Below are 20,257 nucleotides of genomic sequence, written 5' to 3' on the forward strand. Positions count from 1 at the left end.
TGACTTCCTCATCTTGACCGAAAGCCATAAAACAGTAACCATAGAAATCTTCTCATGGTCAACTTGATCTTAGCCCTTGAAAACTAACTTGGTCCCCAAGTCTTGTTTAAGACCGTAGATATACAGCAGAGAATAACAGAAATCCTCTTTCCCTTGTATCCCATTTCGAATAGAGCAGAGAGTTGGGAAGAAGAGATGAAGCGGAGTTGCATGTATGAGGAAATGATTTACCTATAACCTAAGCTTGATTTGGTTTGGATTTTCTGATTTAGATTTCTGTGTTTCAAGCTTAATCCTTCTCTCTCTTGCTTCTTTGGTGACTAGCTTGGTGAAGAAGCTCTCTCTCTTTCTCTTTCTTATTTTTCTGAAGTTTTGATTTGACTTGGTCAGAGAGGAGAGGAATGTTGCACATTGAAAGAGTGAAGACTTCAATCTTACAAGAGAAGCTTTGTGGGATGGATACGGGCTTGGATTGGATTTCCATTAAGCAACCCGTTTTGATTTCTTTGGCTTTGTTTCTTTTGGGCTTCTGATTTTTGCTTTCAGGCCACCAACCTTGCTGATTGCTTTTCATTCCATTTGGGCTATAGAATTTTGGCCTACAACAATAAATAATTAGTAATAAGTAAATATAATTAATCAACACTAATTATTTATTTTTCCCAAAAATAATATTTGTCATCACTGATTAATTTAGTTAATTTCTTAACTCAACAATCTCCCCCTTGATGACAAACATGATTTAAGCAATAATCAAAAAGAAAATAAATTGAGAAAGGTATAGAAACTCCTTTTGATTTTTGTCATTTGCTTTTATGTTGCTCCCCCTTTTCTTTTCAAGATTAGCTCTCCCTGAATTTGTGCTTTTCTCTTTGTTCCTATTCTTCTTTGATCTTAAAGAGACCACAATAAAGAGCTAAAATACATTTATCTTGGCTAAGGGATATCAGATAAGCAACATCACATAATCAACCCAACATCAAGCTATTATCATCAGCAAACTGATTCAGCATGTGAAATCAAGTATTAATGCAGCAAAAATCCCAAAAGAAGTACTAGGAACTATTATCCTATTGCTATTACTCCCCTTTTGTCATCAAGGGTGGATAATAAGTAAGATCAACAAAAAATAAAGTCTTACATCCTGCAGAAAAGAGTTAGCTCATAGTGCAAAGTACTGACTAAACTACCAAATGTGCAGCAATATCTAGAGTTATTACAGTCATCCAAAATGAAACAGTTCAGAAGTAGCTAAAGAAACAGAATTTATGAGACAAAAAGAGAGCAGCAGCAATAGTTTTCATGAGACAAATCCTAGGCATCAGAACCATTCCCCTCCGAAGCAGCTTTCTCTTCAACATCAGTGGCAATGTCTTCATCATTGTGAAGGTTATCAATGAAGGTCATGAGCACAGCCACCCTGTCCCTTGATTTTCTCAGAAAGTTCTCATGCTTGCTAGCTAGCTTCCTTTGTTCCTTGCTCATGGCAATCATGTAATTTGATTGGGAAACAAACTCTTGAGCGACATCCTTGACTACATTCAGCAGAGTAGATTTCTTCCCACTGGAGATGGAAGTACCCTCGGTGGAAGGAGGGGGAGAGTCATCTGGAATGAACTCTTCATCATCATCATCTAGAACCACTCTCTCAGATCTAGTTGGTCCTTTTTGCTGTTTCACTGAACCACCCCCTTTTAGGTATGAATGTCTATTTTCATAATCCTCATTTGACAGATCAACACCAAAATTCTCAAATATGCAAGTTAAAAACATGCCATAAGGTAGTGCTTTATCTTTCACACTTCTAACAGAATCAAACATGTATCTAGCCATCAAATAGGCAAAAGAGATTTCTGTTTTAGTGATTAGGGCATACAAAACAAGTGTGTCCGTGTAAGAAACCCTTTGATATGAACCACTTTGAGGAATTAAGATGTGGTTGACAATTCGGTGCAACTGAGTACGTTCATATCCTAGGACTTTGTGAGTGGGTGTGATGCCATCAATTAAGGAAACATGTTCACAAATGTGAGCCAAAACATCATGGTAAGAGATACCAACTCTATCATCCCACTTTACAGATGTATAAGCACACGGCCCAACATCAGTGTACTTCAAAGAGTCACTGATAGTTTCATTATTCAAAATAATGTCTCTGTCCTTAACATAAGAATGCACACTTCCTTCATGGTAAGTCATGTTTACATAAAATTCTTTGACTAACTGAGGATATACAGGTTTTTTGATTTTGAAAAGGTGATTCCAGTCTAAAAATTCCAAATTTTCAACAAAAGGAAAACCTTTCTTTTTCAAATCAGGTAAATCTGCAAGAAAGGAGGGACATAGAGTACGATACTGAATAACTCCCTCATAAAAATCATGGTTCATGGCAGATTTGAAACGATGGGGGGTTATAGTCTGAGTGAGATGTCATGTAGTGTGATTTGTGAGCAAAAGGATCAATGTTTGGTTCTCTAACAGATTTGAGAGGACGATGAGAGTTACCTCTTTGTGAGCAGACAGGAACAGACCTTGACTTAGGTTTTGCTGTCTCAGCAACAGGTTCTTCAACAGCAGGACGCTTACCCTTGGATGAGCCAGGTTTCGAAGAGCTTGGTTTGGATGGCGTTGCCTTAGGTGGTGGCGTCGGCTTGGCAGGGGCAGGGTATCGTGGTGTAGTTTTGGTTCGCGCCATGGGAGCAGTGCGAGGAGGAGAGGTTGGAGGAGATGGTGAAGGTGTGAAGGTTCGGTCTTGGGAGCGAGTGGAGGGCTTGGATGGAAGTTTATACACCTTTTCACGAGGAGGCTTGTGTGCTATGGTTTTCTTCCTCATTTGGTGGTTATTTGGTTTAAGAAGAAAAAGAGTAATGAGGGTAGTGGTGAGAACCGAAGGGATAGAGAAGGAGTTATGGAGGGAAGAGAGGGAGTGTTGGTAACCGTACCCAAAAGAAAATTTCCAAAACCATGCAACTGCATCACCATTTGAAAAGACTTGAAAAAACATGATCTCATAAAAGAAAGATTTGATTTGATTTTCAAAATAAGGAAATTAATTTTAAATTTTGAAAGTCAACAAAATTAAAATGAAACCCTTTTTGGATCAAAACAAAAATAAAATAGCTTGAAAAACTTTTTGGGCCAAAAAAAATTTTTAAATAAAACTTAAGCACACAAATCATCAAAAAATCAAGTAAACAATAATGTAACATTCATATTGGGCCCAAATGAGGTTTGGATTTTAGTGAAACATTTAGGACTACCCAAATCTGATTTGAGGTTAGTCCAGATCAATTTTTTACTTAAAGTAAGCCCAATACGCGCTGACTTGAAGGAAATGTTCATCACCTACCCAGAATTGTCTCATACATGTTTATGAGACAAAAAGCTCCAGCAAATACATCAGCATTTTTCAAATAAAGAATCATAACTCAGAATTTCTAGACAAGTCCTAAGCATGCAGAATCTATCCTCAGCTAATGGTTTTGTAAAAATGTCTGCTAATTCCTCCTCAGATTTAACAAATTGAATGCAAATATCCCCTTTTTGGACATGTTCTCTTATTGAGTGAAATTTCACTTCAATATGCTTAGTCCTAGAGTGCAAGACTGGATTTTTAGAAATATTAATGGCACTCATATTATCACACATCAAGGGAATATTTTCAGCATTTAATTTGTAATCAGCAAGCTGGGTTTTTAACCATAAAAGCTGAGAACAACAAGAAGAAGGAGCTATATACTCAGCCTCTGCAGTGGATAGGGCCACTGTTGGTTGCTTCTTACTTGACCATACATTTAAGAACTTTCCAAGGAAACAACATAAGCATGAAGTGCTCCTTCTATCAACTCTATCACCAGCAAAATCTGCATCACAATAACCAACTGCAGAAAAATCATCAATCTTAGGATACCAAAGACCAAAATTGGATGTGCCATGAACATATCTAATGATCCTCTTAACTGCAGAAAGATGTGACTCTTTTGGTTTGGATTGGAACCTAGAACACAATCCAACACTTTGCACAATATTGGGCCTAGAGGAAGTTAAGTACATAAGAGAACCAATCATTCCTCTATACCTAGTCTCATCAACATCTTTCTCAGTTTCTCCCTTATCTAATTTAGAACTAGGATGCGTGGGAGTTCCCATGGGTTTGGCATTTTTCATACCAAATTTCTTAACTAATTCCTTGGCATACTTTTCTTGATGAATGAAAATACCTTTTTCAGTTTGTTTAATTTGCAGCCCAAGGAAGAAATTAAGTTCACCCATCATACTCATGTCAAATTCACTTGTCATGAGTTTTCCAAATTCAGAACACAGGGATTCATTGGCTGATCCAAAAATAATGTCATCAATATATATTTGGACTAGAATAAAAGAATCATTAGAGTTCTTGATAAATAGAGTTGTGTCAGTGGTGCCTCTTTGAAAACTATTTTTCAAAAGAAAAGAGCTAAGTCTCTCATACCAAGCTCTAGGAGCTTGTCTTAAACCATAGAGAGCTTTAGATAATTTGAAAATATGATTAGAATGCTCTTTATTTTAAAAACCAGGAGCCTGCTCCACATACACTTCTCTATCTATTATTCCATTCAAAAATGCACATTTCACATCCATTTGATATAATTTAAAACCACAATATGTAGCATAAGCTAAGAGAAGTCTTATGGCTTCCATTCGGGCAACAGGGGCAAAGGATTCATCAAAGTCTATTCCTTCTTCTTGGTCATATCCTTGTGCCACTAGCCTTGCCTTGTTTCTTGCAATGTTACTATCTTCTCCCAACTTGTTCCGAAAAATCCACTTGGTGCCGGTCACTTTCTTTCCACTTGGCCTTGGAACCAAAGTCCATACTTGGTTCTTTTCAAACTCAAGAAGCTCATCCTCTATAGCGTTAACCCAAGAAGGGTCACTAAGTGCTTCCTTGACGTTTTGAGGCTCTATTTGTGAAAGAAGGGCAATGTTTGATCCTTCATTTGCCTTTCTAGTGGAAGACCTTGTTTGCACTCCATGAGATACGTCCCCAATGACAAATTTCTCAGGATAATTCTTCAAGAATCTCCATTCACGAGGTCTGGTGGACTTGGAGGCAGATTCAGTCACCAAGGGATTCTGAACGCTGCTGGCTACAGGATTTCCTTCAGATTCATGAGACAAAATGGAATTGTCTCTTGAATTTTCAGCATTAGCAGTTTCTGGTTCATCTTGTCCAGAATTTTCTTTTTCATGATTTTGAGCAACTTCATCTTCCTTTTGAGCTTGATTTCCTGCATCACAATCTTCCAAATTGCTTTGTACCAAGTTAGTATCACAAAATATAACATGTATGGACTCTTGATGAATGGATTTTTGATGGTTTAGAATTTCACAAATGAAATCTCGTTGCAAGTATAGTTTCTAAACCAATCACTAATCCTTTCATACAAAAAGTTGTTTGTCACTAAAACAAACCCCTAAAATTTATAAACCGAAGTATTCAAACCTCGGGTCGTTCTCCCTAGGAATTACAATAAAGTGTCTTGTTATTGGTTATGGATTGTATTTTGGGGTTTTGGGATAAGAGACATGAAATGTAAATGACAATGAAAATAAACTAGCAACTAAAAAGCACTTGGCAAGGTTGTGAGAATTAGAAGTCCTATCCTAGTTATCCTCCTCGATTGTGACCACAATTGTCCATTGCTACCACTTAGTTAACCTCTAATAATGGAGGAAAGTCAAGTGGATAAATCAACTTGATTCCACAAGTCCTAGCCAACTCCCAAGGGAAAGACTAGCTTTAGTGGTATCTAAATCAATTAGCAACTTCTAATTATCAATCAACAAAGACATTAGATAACTCAAGCGTCACTAATTACTCTACCATAGCCAAGAGGAACAAAATCTATACTAAAATCCAACCAAGCATTTCATCAAACACTTGGAAGGCATAAAAGAAAAGCAAAGTAAATTGATAACAAAAATAGAATCTAACAACAATTATGGCAATGAATTAACAACAACAAACAAAAGGAACACAATTATTATGAATTACCTCTAATTGAATTGAAAGAAAATAGAAGGAGCAAAAGTAGATCTACAACAAAACATAAGAACAACATAAAGGAAACTACAACAAAAGAATAGAAGAAGAATGAATGTAACAACAAGGAATTGAAAGGTAGAAGGAGATGAAAGCATGAATTAAAATCTAGATCTAAAAACTAAACCTAATCCTAATCCTAATTCTAGAGAGAAGTGAGAGCTTCTCTCTCTAGAAACTAACTCTAACTACTAAACTAAGCTAATGATTAAAAGTCTGTTGATTCCTCTTCAATCCTTGGCTTAAATAACATCAGAAATGAGTTGGATTGGGCCCACAAGGCTTCTAAAATTGCTGGCCACGTTTTGCTTTAAGTGAACCAGGTGGCAGCAACGGCGTGTGCGCATACTATGCGCGTGCGCGCCACCATACGTGTAGCAACTATGGCAAATCTTATATCGTTTCGAAGCCCTGGATGTTAGCTTTCTAACCCAACTGGAACCGCATCATTTGGACCTCTGTAGCTCAAGTTATGGTCGTTTAAGTGCAAAGAGGTCAGCTTGACAGCTTTCCGGTTCTTTCATTTCTTCATGAGTTCTCCAACTTTACATGCTTCTTTCTTCATTCCCTTGATCCAATCTTTGCCTCCTAAACCTTAAATCACTTAACAAACATATCAAGGCATCTAATAGAATCAAGGAGAATTATATTTAGCTATTTTAAGTCCTAAAAAGCATGTTTTCACTCTTAAGCACAATTAAAGGAGAAGTTATAAAACCATGCTATTTCATTGAATAAATGTGGGTAAAAGGTGATAAAATCCTCAAAAATCAATACAAGATAAACCCTACAAATGGGGTTTGTCAACCTCCCCACACTTAAACCAAGCATGTCCTCATGCTTAAACCAAGAATGAAGTAAGGGTATGGCATTTATTCAATGGAAACTAACTAAATGCAATCTACCTATATGCAACTATCTAAATGAATGCAAGTGCTTGGTCAAAATAAATCAATTCCCAAGAAACATATATGCACAAGGGCTAAGGACTAGCAAGTCTAATCCACAATTGAATTGGGTTATTAGATATTTTTACAAACTTGCATGAAGAATGATGATCATAGGTGAAAACATGTAATTGAGCATCAAACCCTCACCGGATGTGTTTGCACTCTATTCGCTCAAGTGTTTAGGGTTGATTCACTCAATTCTCCTCTATTTCATGCTTTCCAAGATTTGTTTTTCCTCTAACAATCAACATTTATTTCATGCATGCATACAAGTATCATGAGGTCTTTTCATTGGTTGTAATGGGGCTAGGGTCAAGGTAGGATGCATATTTGGTCAAGTGAGCTTGAAATTTGAATCTTTGATAAACTTAAACTTCCCACCTAACCTATGACATCCTATACAATTAAGTTCTAATCTAACTACCCATTTTTCACCTTTTTACATACTCATGCATTTTCTTTTCATTTCACAACACTTGTGCATTGATCTTTATTGGACTTTACTTTGGGGCGTTTTGTCCCCTTTTTATTTCTTTCTTTTTTTTTCTTTTTCTTTCTTTTTCTATTTTTTTTTCTTTTCCATATTGTTTTTCTTTTTATTTTCTTTTTTCCTTTTGTTTTTCTCATTTTTTTCTTTTTATATACAAGAACCCCAATGCATAAGGTTTTACATTTGATCAATACATGAGTATGTACCCAATTCCCAATATTTCCAACAAAAATACAAAACTACCCTTTTATTCACCCAATGTCCCAAGGTTCCCACGCTTGAATGATACACACACTCTAGCCTAAGCTAATCAAAGATCCAAATAAGGACATTTATTGTTTTTCGCTTTAAGGCTTGTAATGTGCTAAATTAAGAACAAGTGGATTAATCGTAGGCTCAAATTTGGCTAACAATGGAAGATAAAAGGTAGGCTATTTGGGTAAGTGAGCTAAATGAAATGATGGCCTCAATCATATAAATGCATGAATACACAAAATAATGGACATAAAGAATCAAACAAATCAAAGATTACAATCATAGAAAGAGAATAATGCACACAAGAAGGAAAAATAAGTGGTTGTAAGATGTAACCACACCGTTAGGCTCAAATCTCACAAGCTTGTGTTCTTAGCTCAAAACATGTTCCACAATATATATAATTCAAGCAAGTTCTATGAAAAGTTTTCACTCAAATCAATTGACATGCCCTATAGATAGAAATCTTGAAAAATTCTCATTATCTTGACTAAGCTTATTGTGTATACATATGCAAAAATAAGAAAATGCAAGTAAAAATCCTAAAATCCTAAAATGAAATGCAAAAGTGTTGGGATTAGAAATTTGTCACCCAAGATTGCCGATCGGTCGGACGACCTCCCCACACTTAAAAGTTTGCACCGTCCTCGGTGCACCCAAAGATGAGCAAGGGGGTACGGCGACTCTCCGGATTGCTATGTGTTCTTTCTTCCGCTTCCATGGTTGCTTGTGGTGCATTCGTTATGAAAAACAAAAATATAACACCATAAGATGAGAAGATATAAAAGCAAGAAAGCATACATTGTTGGAATGAGGTAAATCACTAGAATGAGGTGAGTGAATTAGTGTGACATTAAGAAATATTAGGTGTGTGAATTCTAAATTGTGCAGTTTAGAATACACATTAGCATAAAAGCTATGTCACAAAAGAGGCATGCACGTCACTCATCCTAGTGTGCTTGAGATGCTTTAAGTAAGCTTGTAAGGTAAGACAAGCATTAGAGAAGCATGAAAGCATTCAAGTCAAACATATGGATGGATATAATCATGAAATACAATGCATTAAGGTAAATGCTCAACATTATCCATCAAGAGATTGCCTAATCAAAGAATACGGTTCAAATCACATGGTGGCTAGCTACAACATGCAATTCAAAAGAGTTATAATCTCGAAGACAATTCTCATCACTTGGTATTTTTCAAAAGGTAAGCATGAAGAACTCAAAACCAAGTAACAAAATATAACTTCAATCATAGAATCCAACAAAGATTATCTAAAAACATTCATGCTAAAATAGCATTTAGGCAATAAGGGATATAACAATGTATAGTAAACAAAGTCAATACTCCAACACTTATGATGAAAAGAGAGAAAATAAAATGAAAACTAAACTAAAACTAACTAATCAACTAACTAACTAACTAATTTGTTAACTAAAATAAATGGTTGTCAATGGTGTTTGGAAGTGTTGGATGAGGGGTAGGAGAAGGGAAGAAGAAAGGAAAAAGGGAGAAATGGAAGGAGGAGAAGAAAAGAAATGGATGGAAGAAAGGGCATCCACGCGCACGCACGCATGGCGCGCGCGCGTCGTTGGCTTATTTCGAGAGTGGCGCGTACGCGTCATGTGCGCGTACGCGCGAGTTGGTTTGTGCGAAAGGCACAACGTTGGCGCGGCGCAGGCACAACTCTCTGGAAAATGTATGGAGGTTGGAACTTCTCAATCCACGCGTACGCACGCATGGCGCGCGCGCGTGGATGGTCGGAAATGCTGTAAGTGCGCGTACGCGCCATGTACGCGTACGCGTGGATGGTGCTCTGTTTTTCAAAATTTTTTTTTCTATGTTTTTGCACCAATCCAAGTATTCCAAACCTCCAAACAGCTACCAAAACACCATAAAACCTTATTTAACATACTTAAACTACCAAACATACTTAACTAACTAAACAAAATATGAAATTAAACTAATTCTACCAATATATACAAAAGAGAAAATGAAAGGATTTTACCATGGTGGGTTGTCTCCCACCTAGCACTTTTGTTTATTGTCCTTAAGTTGGACTTATGGGGAGCTCCTCATCAAGGTGGCTTGTGCTTGTATTCATCTTGGAACTCCCACCAATGCTTGGTTCTCCATTGTGCCCCAAGATTCTTCATGGATTGAGCCAAGTCTTGATGGAGTTCTTCACAAGCTATGGGCTCCCAATGTTGATCCTCATGTGTTCCCGGATCCCATATTTTGTCTTCACACCCATCTCCAAGTTGATTATCATCAATCCATTTGGGTGGCATGACCTTAGAATTCTCAATAAAGTGACCAAACATTCTCCTAGACCCAAACAATCTAGCTCTATACCAAACCGTGCAATTAAGCTTTGAACATGCAACCATAATGAGCCTAGAATAATGTTTCCAACCACTAGCCATTTCCTTTTTGCTTTTAAAGCCACAAATATGTCTAAGTTGACCATCCGTCTCAAGCAAACCATATTCAAGGGGAATGATAAAGCTTGAGTGTAAGGAATTTACCCACTTGAATGAAAGAATGGATGGTGGTGGCTTGGGGAGAGGTATCTCCAATGTGCTAGCAAGCTTTACTCCCTTGTTTGCTTCCTTGTCAATCTCCACCTCTTCATAAACTTCTTCACTTTCAATCCTTTGTTCATCAATTTCATCTAACTCTTCCTCATCACTCAAATCATAAATGGGAGGTTGAGAGAAATCTACCTCCACATTGCTTTCTATCTCATTGGGAGAAGGTTCTTCAAATTCAAAGGATTCACCACCAAGATGGTTGGATGCATGATCTTCATCACCAAGGGAACTCAATTCTTGCTTCATTCTTTCCAAGTCTTCATTCAAAAATTGTTTTGGAGGTTGTGCACTTTCCTCCCTAGCATCAATTTCAATCATCTTGGAGGGGTTTTCTTCAACTCTATGTTCCCATGGAAGCTCCGCATCTCCTAAGTCTTCAACCAATTCTTCCTCTTCTTCAACAATTATAGCTTCCTCCAATTGTTCCAATACAAAGCAACTTCCCTTGTTCTCCACCAATCTCTCCTTCATGTTATGCTCTTCATTTGTTTCTCCACATGTAGCCATGGGAGTCCCTTGAGTGTTCAAGCATTGGGATGCTAACCAGTTTACCACCTCATCCAAGGCGGTCATGAATTGTTGCACATCCCTTGTCATCTCCTCTTGTCCTTGAAGAAGAACACCGAGGGTTTCATCCATTGAGGATTGGGGTGGATAAGAGGGTTCATTGTCTTGGAGAAAGGGTTCATTATAGGAAGGTGGTTCTTCTTGGTAAGGTGGTGGTGTGTATTGAGGTGGTTCTTGTGAGTAGTAATCTTGGAATTGTGGTTCCATGTATGGCTCATATGGTTCAAAAGGAGGTTGGTATGGTGGGTAAGGATCATGGTCATATGGAGGTGTTTGTTGAAAATAGGCTTGTGAGTGTGGTTGAGACTCATGTTGAGGATATGACTCATAGGCATATGGTGGTGGTTCTTGAAAGTCACAAGGAGATTCACCATAGCCATTGGATTGATATGCATCATAGAATGGCTCTTCTTCATAGTGCATTGGTGGAGGTTGTTGCCATGGGGATTGATCATATGCATATGGCTCTTCCCACCTTTGATTGTCCCATCCTTGATACACATCTCCATTATAGTCCTCATCACCTACAACATAGTTGTAATCACACTCATAGCCAAAATGAGAATTCATAATGGAAAGAGAAAACAAAAATCAAAAGATAATGGAAAATAAGAGAAATAAAATTCTACAACTAGCAAATAAAGCAAAAAGCAAGATATTCACACTATTCACATATGTACAATAACCAATAACATAACACCATTGCGATTCCCTGGCAACGGCGCCATTTTGATGAATGGATTTTTGATGGTTTAGAATTTCACAAATGAAATCTTGTTGCAAGTATAGTTTCTAAACCAATCACTAATCCTTTCATACAAAAAGTTGTTTGTCACTAAAACAAACCCCTAAAATTTATAAACCGAAGTATTCAAACCTCGGGTCGTTCTCCCTAGGAATTACAATAAAGTGTCTTGTTATTGGTTATGGATTGTATTTTGGGGTTTTGGGATAAGAGACATGAAATGTAAATGACAATGAAAATAAACTAGCAACTAAAAAGCACTTGGCAAGGTTGTGAGAATTAGAAGTCCTATCCTAGTTATCCTCCTCGATTGTGACCACAATTGTCCATTGCTACCACTTAGTTAACCTCTAATAATGGAGGAAAGTCAAGTGGATAAATCAACTTGATTCCACAAGTCCTAGCCAACTCCCAAGGGAAAGACTAGCTTTAGTGGTATCTAAATCAATTAGCAACTTCTAATTATCAATCAACAAAGACATTAGATAACTCAAGCGTCACTAATTACTCTACCATAGCCAAGAGGAACAAAATCTATACTAAAATCCAACCAAGCATTTCATCAAACACTTGGAAGGCATAAAAGAAAAGCAAAGTAAATTGATAACAAAAATAGAATCTAACAACAATTATGGCAATGAATTAACAACAACAATCAAAAGGAACACAATTATTATGAATTACCTCTAATTGAATTGAAAGAAAATAGAAGGAGCAAAAGTAGATCTACAACAAAACATAAGAACAACATAAAGGAAACTACAACAAAAGAATAGAAGAAGAATGAATGTAACAACAAGGAATTGAAAGGTAGAAGGAGATGAAAGCATGAATTAAAATCTAGATCTAAAAACTAAACCTAATCCTAATCCTAATTCTAGAGAGAAGTGAGAGCTTCTCTCTCTAGAAACTAACTCTAACTACTAAACTAAGCTAATGATTAAAAGTCTGTTGATTCCTCTTCAATCCTTGGCTTAAATAACATCAGAAATGAGTTGGATTGGGCCCACAAGGCTTCTAAAATCGCTGGCCACGTTTTGCTTTAAGTGAACCAGGTGGCAGCAACGGTGCGTGCGCGTACTGCGCGTGCGCGCCACCATACGTGTAGCAACTATAGCAAATCTTATATCGTTTCGAAGCCCCGGATGTTAGCTTTCTAACCCAACTGGAACCGCATCATTTGGACCTCTGTAGCTCAAGTTATGGTCGTTTAAGTGCAAAGAGGTCGGCTTGACAGCTTTCCGGTTCTTTCATTTCTTCATGAGTTCTCCAACTTTACATGCTTCTTTCTTCATTCCCTTGATCCAATCTTTGCCTCCTAAACCTTAAATCACTTAACAAACATATCAAGGCATCTAATAGAATCAAGGAGAATTAGATTTAGCTATTTTAAGTCCTAAAAAGCATGTTTTCACTCTTAAGCACAATTAAAGGAGAAGTTATAAAACCATGCTATTTCATTGAATAAATGTGGGTAAAAGGTGATAAAATCCTCAAAAATCAATACAAGATAAACCCTACAAATGGGGTTTGTCAACTCCTCAATAATTCTAGCATCTTGATGATAAACCCTATATGCTTTACTAGTTGTGGAATATCCTATAAACAAACACTCATAAGCCTTTGGATCAAATTTTTCCAAATTTTCTTTGTTATTTAAAACAAAACATTTGCATCCAAAGATGTGCAAGTAATCTAAATATCCTAAATCACACAGCTGACTTATACTCAAAAGATTGTGCTTCAAACCACATACCAAAAGTACATCATCAATGAAAGTAGATTGCTCATTACCTACTTTTCCAACAGCAATGATTTTACCTTTACCATCATCTCCAAAGGTCACAAAACCTCCATCATACTTGTTTAGTTTGATGAAGTAGGTTGACCTTCCAATCATGTGCCTTGAACATCCACTATCCATGTACCACATGTCCTTTTTGTTCTTGGATGCTAGGCAAATCTGCATGATGAGTTTCAAGTAGCCTTAGGTATCCAAATTAATTTGGATCCTTTGAAGTTAATCCATCTTGGTTGCCCAAGTGCATTGAAATCACAAACAACATTGTAGACTTTGTTTCCTACAATTCTCTTTTCAATGAAGCATTGTTCATATGAGTGACCAACTTTCTTGCAATTAACACAATGATTCTCTGATGTGTGTCGCTGAAATTTAGGTGAGTTAAATTGCTTGAAATGATTAAAGTGTTGAAATTTTCTGGTTTTTGGAGGAGATGCATTTCTTTTGACAAATTGATTTTTGTTAAAGTTATTCCTCTTTGCAAAAGCATTTTCACTAGAATTTCTTTGAACATTTTTACCTTTCGAATATGAGGTTTTGTTGTAAAATGGTGATTTCTTGAAAACAGCCTCATTTTTTGAAATGTAACCCAAACCTGGCCGGTTTGAACTCGGATCAATTCTTGGTGAAGGCTCAGTTTCACTTGTGTATACTTCATCAAATTTTTCTTCAAAAGTTGAAACATATCCAATACCCGATTTGTTTGGTATGAATTTGGTATTTGATGAAGAAGCCACAAATTTTATAGAGGAAGTATTAGAAACTGCATCTTCCTTGACTATGTAGCCTAAATCATATTTTTCAAACAATGGTCTTTGACTTGCAAGTAATTTGTCCAAGTTGCTAGAACATTGAGCAAATTTTTCTAAGTCACCATTCAGCCTTTTAATCATATCATTTAATCTTTCATTTTCAGCAATTAACTCATGAGAAGGATCCACAATGTGCTTTCCTTTTAATTTTTCAAGTTCAGATTTTAGAAATATATTTTCTTCAATGATGTCCAAAGCACATTCAGTTTCCTTCACTTTTTCTTTTAAAAAATCATTTTCAGCTCTTAACACATCTCTTTCAGATCTGCATTCATTGTATTTATCAAGCAGTTTTGATGTGTTTAAAGTGAGATCATCAATAATAGCATGCAAGTCCTCAATGGTCAAATCATAATAGTTTATCTCATCAAGATTGTTGTTTCCAGCCATGAAGCAGTCTTTGTCATCTCTTTCAGATTCTTCTTCTTCATTTGAGTCATTCTCAAGATCCTCCCAAGCTGCCATGAGTACTCTCTTCCTTTTCTTCTTTCTTTTGTCCTCCTTTTTGAGCTTTGGACAGTTTAGTTTGAAGTGTCCAGCCTCCTTGCAATGATGACACGTCACCTTGTTCAAGTCGATCTTATGCTCCTTTGAACTTGAACCTTTGTATTTGCCCTTGTTCTTCATCATCCTTCTAAATCTCCTAGCAAAAAACAAAAGCTCGTCATCTGAAATACCATCACTAGACTCACTCTCTTTCAGTTCTATTTGTGACTTGAGGGCTATTCCCTTTTTCTTTGAGTCTGTGTTTGTGTGTGTGGCTTCATAAGCAAGGATTTTTCCTCTCAGCTCATCATAGGTTATGGGACTTATGTTGTTACTCTCGGTTAGGACAGTGGCAGTGTTTTCCCATTCTTTTGTGAGGCTTCTAAGGAGTTTTCTCACCAAGGTTTGTTCTGTATAGTTTGTACCCATAGCATTAAGGTTGTTGATTATGATTGAGAATCTCTCAAATGCTTCATCAATGCTTTCTCCATCCTTCATGCTAAACATCTCGTACTCTTTTCGCAGCATATCAATCCTCGTTTCTTTTACTTGTTTGGTGCCTTGGTGTGTAACCTGGAGTTTTTCCCAGATTTTTTGGCTGTCTTGCATCTAGACACCTTCCGGTACTCTTCAAAGCTGATAGCACAGTGAAGAAGGTTGATTGCTTTGGCATTCAGCTCTATCTTCTTCTTATCATCTTCATTCCATTCAGCTTCTTCTTTTGGAGTCACCACTCCATCAGCACTTGTCTTTGTTGGGATCTATGGACCGCTCACAACAATCTTCCATATGTTGTAGTCAATGGATTGGATGAAAATCCTTATCCTTTCTTTCTAGTAGGAGTAGTTCTTCCCGTTGAAGAAAGGTGGCCGGTTGTTTGACTGGCCTTCAGTGAGGGTGTAGGCAACTATAGTTGTACCCAAGTTATTCGCCATTGGATCTTTGCTCCAAGCGGTTAAGCTTGATTCTTGAGACCTTAGCTCCTGATACCAATTGAAGGTTGTGGTAGGCTTAGAGAAGGGGGGTTGAATCTATGCCTTCCTTTTAGTTGCTGTTATTACCCTTTTAAAACAAACTTTCAATTCAGGTTCTATTTGAACTCAGCAGCGGAAATTTATGAGACAATTTATTTTTGTCTCATGAATATCAGAAAACAGAACTCAGCAGAGAAGAGAAAAGCTAACACCAGCATGTATCCTGGTTCGGTTGCCTTGTGCTATGCAACCTACATCCAGTCTCCTCCACAACTATGGAAGAATTTCACTATAGTTAACAGTATTACATACACCAATTTCACAGGATTGACCCAATCCTTTCACACTCAAGTTCTAACCTAACTTGATATTGGCTATGTTAATACCTAACTATTCCTCTTAGTGCTAACCCAACTACGAAATGGATAACTTACAGGTACAAGATACAAGACACTTAACCAACCTAAAGAAATCAGAAAATAACTCTAGACTTTTCTCTCAAGTGTTTCACTCAGCCTTTTTTCACTCATGGCTTTTTCTTAAGCTCTCTCACAATGCCTTTTCTCTCAAGAAATTACAGAAAGATAAACTTAGAAAAGTACATTACAATCAGTAAGACATAAAGGAGATTGACTTCATCAGCAGCCTCTTTGCTATGTGCAAAACCAGATTCGCAAACCTCAGATGCAGTTCTTCAGTATTGGCCGAATGCTTCTTTGAAAGAAAGCATTATCCAAGTAGAGGAACTTCTTAACAGAACACTGTTCTCACACTCTGGTTTTCTCTCCTTAGTTTCTGAATGAACAGCAAACCTCTTTTATCTCCTTGCATGTTGCTTGGTTCTTCTTCCAAGGTCAACACCTTGAGCCTTGAGCTTCACCAACCGACAGATTCACTTTTTCTCCTTAATTCCCAGAGTAGAAACTTTCCTTCTGACTTCCTCATCTTGACCGAAAGCCATAAAACAGTAACCATAGAAATCTTCTCATGGTCAACTTGATCTTAGCCCTTGAAAACCAACTTGGTCCCCAAGTCTTGTTTAAGACCATAGATACACAGCAGAGAAGAACAGAAATCCTCTTTCCCTTGTATCCCATTTCGGATAGAGCAGAGAGTTGGGAAGAAGAGATGAAGCGGAGTTGCATGTATGAGGAAATGATTTACCTATAACCTAAGCTTGATTTGGTTTGGATTTTCTGATTTAGATTTTTGTGTTTCAAGCTTAATCCTTCTCTCTCTTGCTTCTTTGGTGACTAGCTTGGTGAAGAAGCTCTCTCTCTTTCTCTTTCTTACTTTTCTGAAGTTCTAATTTGACTTGGTCAGAGAGGAGAGGAACGTTGCACATTGAAAGAGTGAAGACTTCAATCTTACAAGAGAAGCTTTGTGGGATGGATACGAGCTTGGATTGGATTTCCATTAAGCAACCCGTTTTGATTTCTTTGGCTTTGTTTCTTTTGGACTTCTGATTTTTGCTTTCAGCCCACCAACCTTGCTGATTGCTTTTCATTCCATTTGGGCTATGAAATTTTTACCTACAATAATAAATAATTAGTAATAAGTAAATATAATTAATCAACACTAATTATTTACTTTGCCCAAAAATAATGTTTGTCATCACTGATTAATTTAGTTAATTTCTTAACTCAACAAGTATAAATATTTTTATTTAGGTTTAATTACTCTGTTGGTCCCTATAGTTTCGCAAAATTTTCAATTAGGTCCCTATACTTTTTTTCCTTTCAATTGGGTCCCTATAGGTTAATTTTTTTTTTCAATTTAGTCCCTACCGTCATAAAACTGTTTGAAATAACAGAATATTCCATCAAAAAATCGAATATTCTCATAATTTAGTTAAAAAACCTAATTAAAAACATCTCTATTTTTTTGAAATACCAAAAAATACCCTTTATATTTTGTCCCCAAAATCAGAGAACCCCTAAGTTATTCTCCTAAGTTCCCAATTGGATTTCTCCTCCGTCGCACTCTACTGCCGTCTTCCATGGCGTTGCCGTCGTCCGTCGCTGGAAGGTCGTCGTCCCTCTGCGTCGCCCACGGGTGCTGTGTTCTGCTCCGCTCGTCCGCCTTGCCTATTGCATCCCCTCGTCTCGCCTTGCCACCGCACCTCGGGTGCCTTGTCTCGAGTTGCCGCTCCTCGACTCCGTTTTGCTGTCTGGACTGGTTCTGCAACAACAGGTGATGATTGAATTTTGTTTTGATTTTTCAACTGTTGGATCGGAGGAGATGAAGGGACCAGGTGGCATGTGGGAAGGAAACCAGTTAGATGGCTTTCATTTGTTTGAATTGCAAAGATTGGGTGTAGAATGAACATGTGGGTTTCTGTCAGCGTTTTGGGTAATAATTCTTCTCAATAATGTCTTCCTCCCACTACACTTAGAACGGGAGGAATGTTATGCTTAAAACAACTAGTAGTCAAATGGCATCCTCTCCCGATTCTAATGCTTCAGGTACAATGTTGAGAAATCTTGATTGTTAAATACCTCTAATTTTGCTTATGCTTATTTTTGGTTGCTGCTTGTATGTAATTTGACTTTATTTGATTAGGTAACTAGCATTCTGAATGACAAGGAGAACCAATTGATCTAGTTGTGAAGCTTAATTTGCTAAAATTAGTTTTGATTGTGTTAAAAAATTTTGATTATGAGTTCTGATTATGTATTTTATCTGTAATTAATTGATTATGTTAGAAATAAGAAAAGAGGTGAGATTGGAGATAAGGTGTTTGATTAAATGCCTTTGAGAGAGTTGAATTGATTATGAGTTCTGATTATATATTTTATCTATTATTAATTGATTATGAGTTTAATTGATCATTGTCATAGAGGCATACAGGACTCTCAGAGATCGTGGTCCCTATCCTGCTGCCCAGGTCGTGAGATATGAAGCTCATCTTTAGGATAATAGCTACAGAAGGGGACATCCACTACTACCAACTTTCCTGTAATTTACTCTATGTAACTTGATGCTTCACTTCAATCAATTAATTCTATATATAATTCTGTATCTATCACTGTTTTTACAGATCAGCAACTATGAAAAGGAATTGGATGAAATGAAACACATGACAGGACAAGAATTTGTAGCCGCCATAAATGTAGTGTGTTACACTATTATCCCCTGCATTATGGTTGTGGATACATTGGTTGGGTAGTATTTTTGTGAAAGCATTTACTATATGTGAACGGTAAATAATGTCATTGGTGGATCCGGATAGAAATAGATTGCATTATTGAATTATGCATGTGTTGCTAGAACATGATTATAATTTATGAATTTAAAAATGTTCTTTTAATTTAAGAATATTTCTGACCCAAAGTGTACCGGGCCATGGCATAAGTCTTATTTTAGAATTTTTGTGTGCTGTAAGAATTTATAGAAAATTTTGTGTTTAAATAATTTGGAATTGCAGCCATTATCCCTGCTTGTGTCAGTTCTTCAAACTTCAGTAATTCATGATGATGCAAAGGATGAGGGATAATATAGATCTAGGCTAATTATGTATATTCCTGGGTTGTTTATGTGCAGCATGCCCGGTATGTTACCTTCTTGTGGAAGAAGCTATTGAACTGATGCCAAAGTCACCCACACCTTCACCAGTTCTTAAGAATTTAACTTATATCTATGAGGAAAATATAAGTAGATTTGGAGAATTCGGTTGCTCAGACTTTCGTGGATATCCTACTTTGAAGCAAAGGAATGAGTCTTTTGATATACAAGAATCAATGAGTGTGCACTGCAGGTATGTTTTTACCCTTTGTTCAATATCCCTGACTTATATCTATAACACTCAGGAATGTTCTTTTTAGTTATAATAATTAAACTTCTATTTATTGCAACTATGTTTAAATTAAACTAATATAATCCAGGCAATTTTGTTTTCTAAACTTCTGTTTACTGCAACTCTATTTTCTACAATTCTATTTTGCACAATTGGTTTTTACAATTCTATTTTTAGCTAATTTGTTTGCTGTAATTTTTTATTTGCTGCACTTGGTATAATTCAATCCAATAGAAGATTAAGATAATTATTCTTTTTCTTGTTGCACTTTGTTCAAATCATAATTATTTTTTTATATAATTATGCAGGATAATTTTAGAGATGTAAATGAAGATTGAGATATTTATCATGATGGTTTATTGACAAAGATGGAGTTTTGGAAATTGAAAACATATGGTTGATTAATGATGTCTTTTACTAAAAGATACCTTTATAGGATATAATATTTTGGTTTTTTGTAGTTTATTAGTAGTAAACTCTAAGTGGTCTCGTGCATATTTTAACGAGTAGGTTTACTTTAGTGTGAGATGTATGAATACTCAAAATTATGATCATTCCAATACTTAAGGTTCATTATATAAATATATTTTGTTTAAGAATAATTTTTATTATTTAAAGATTATTGTATGATATTATAATGTTGTAGAATCATTGAATAGGGATTATAGAAATATCTTTCATTGAATATTTATAGTTTTATCG

Source organism: Arachis hypogaea, chromosome 12 (genome assembly GCF_003086295.3).
Source record: "Arachis hypogaea cultivar Tifrunner chromosome 12, arahy.Tifrunner.gnm2.J5K5, whole genome shotgun sequence".
Lineage (NCBI taxonomy): Eukaryota > Viridiplantae > Streptophyta > Magnoliopsida > Fabales > Fabaceae > Arachis > Arachis hypogaea.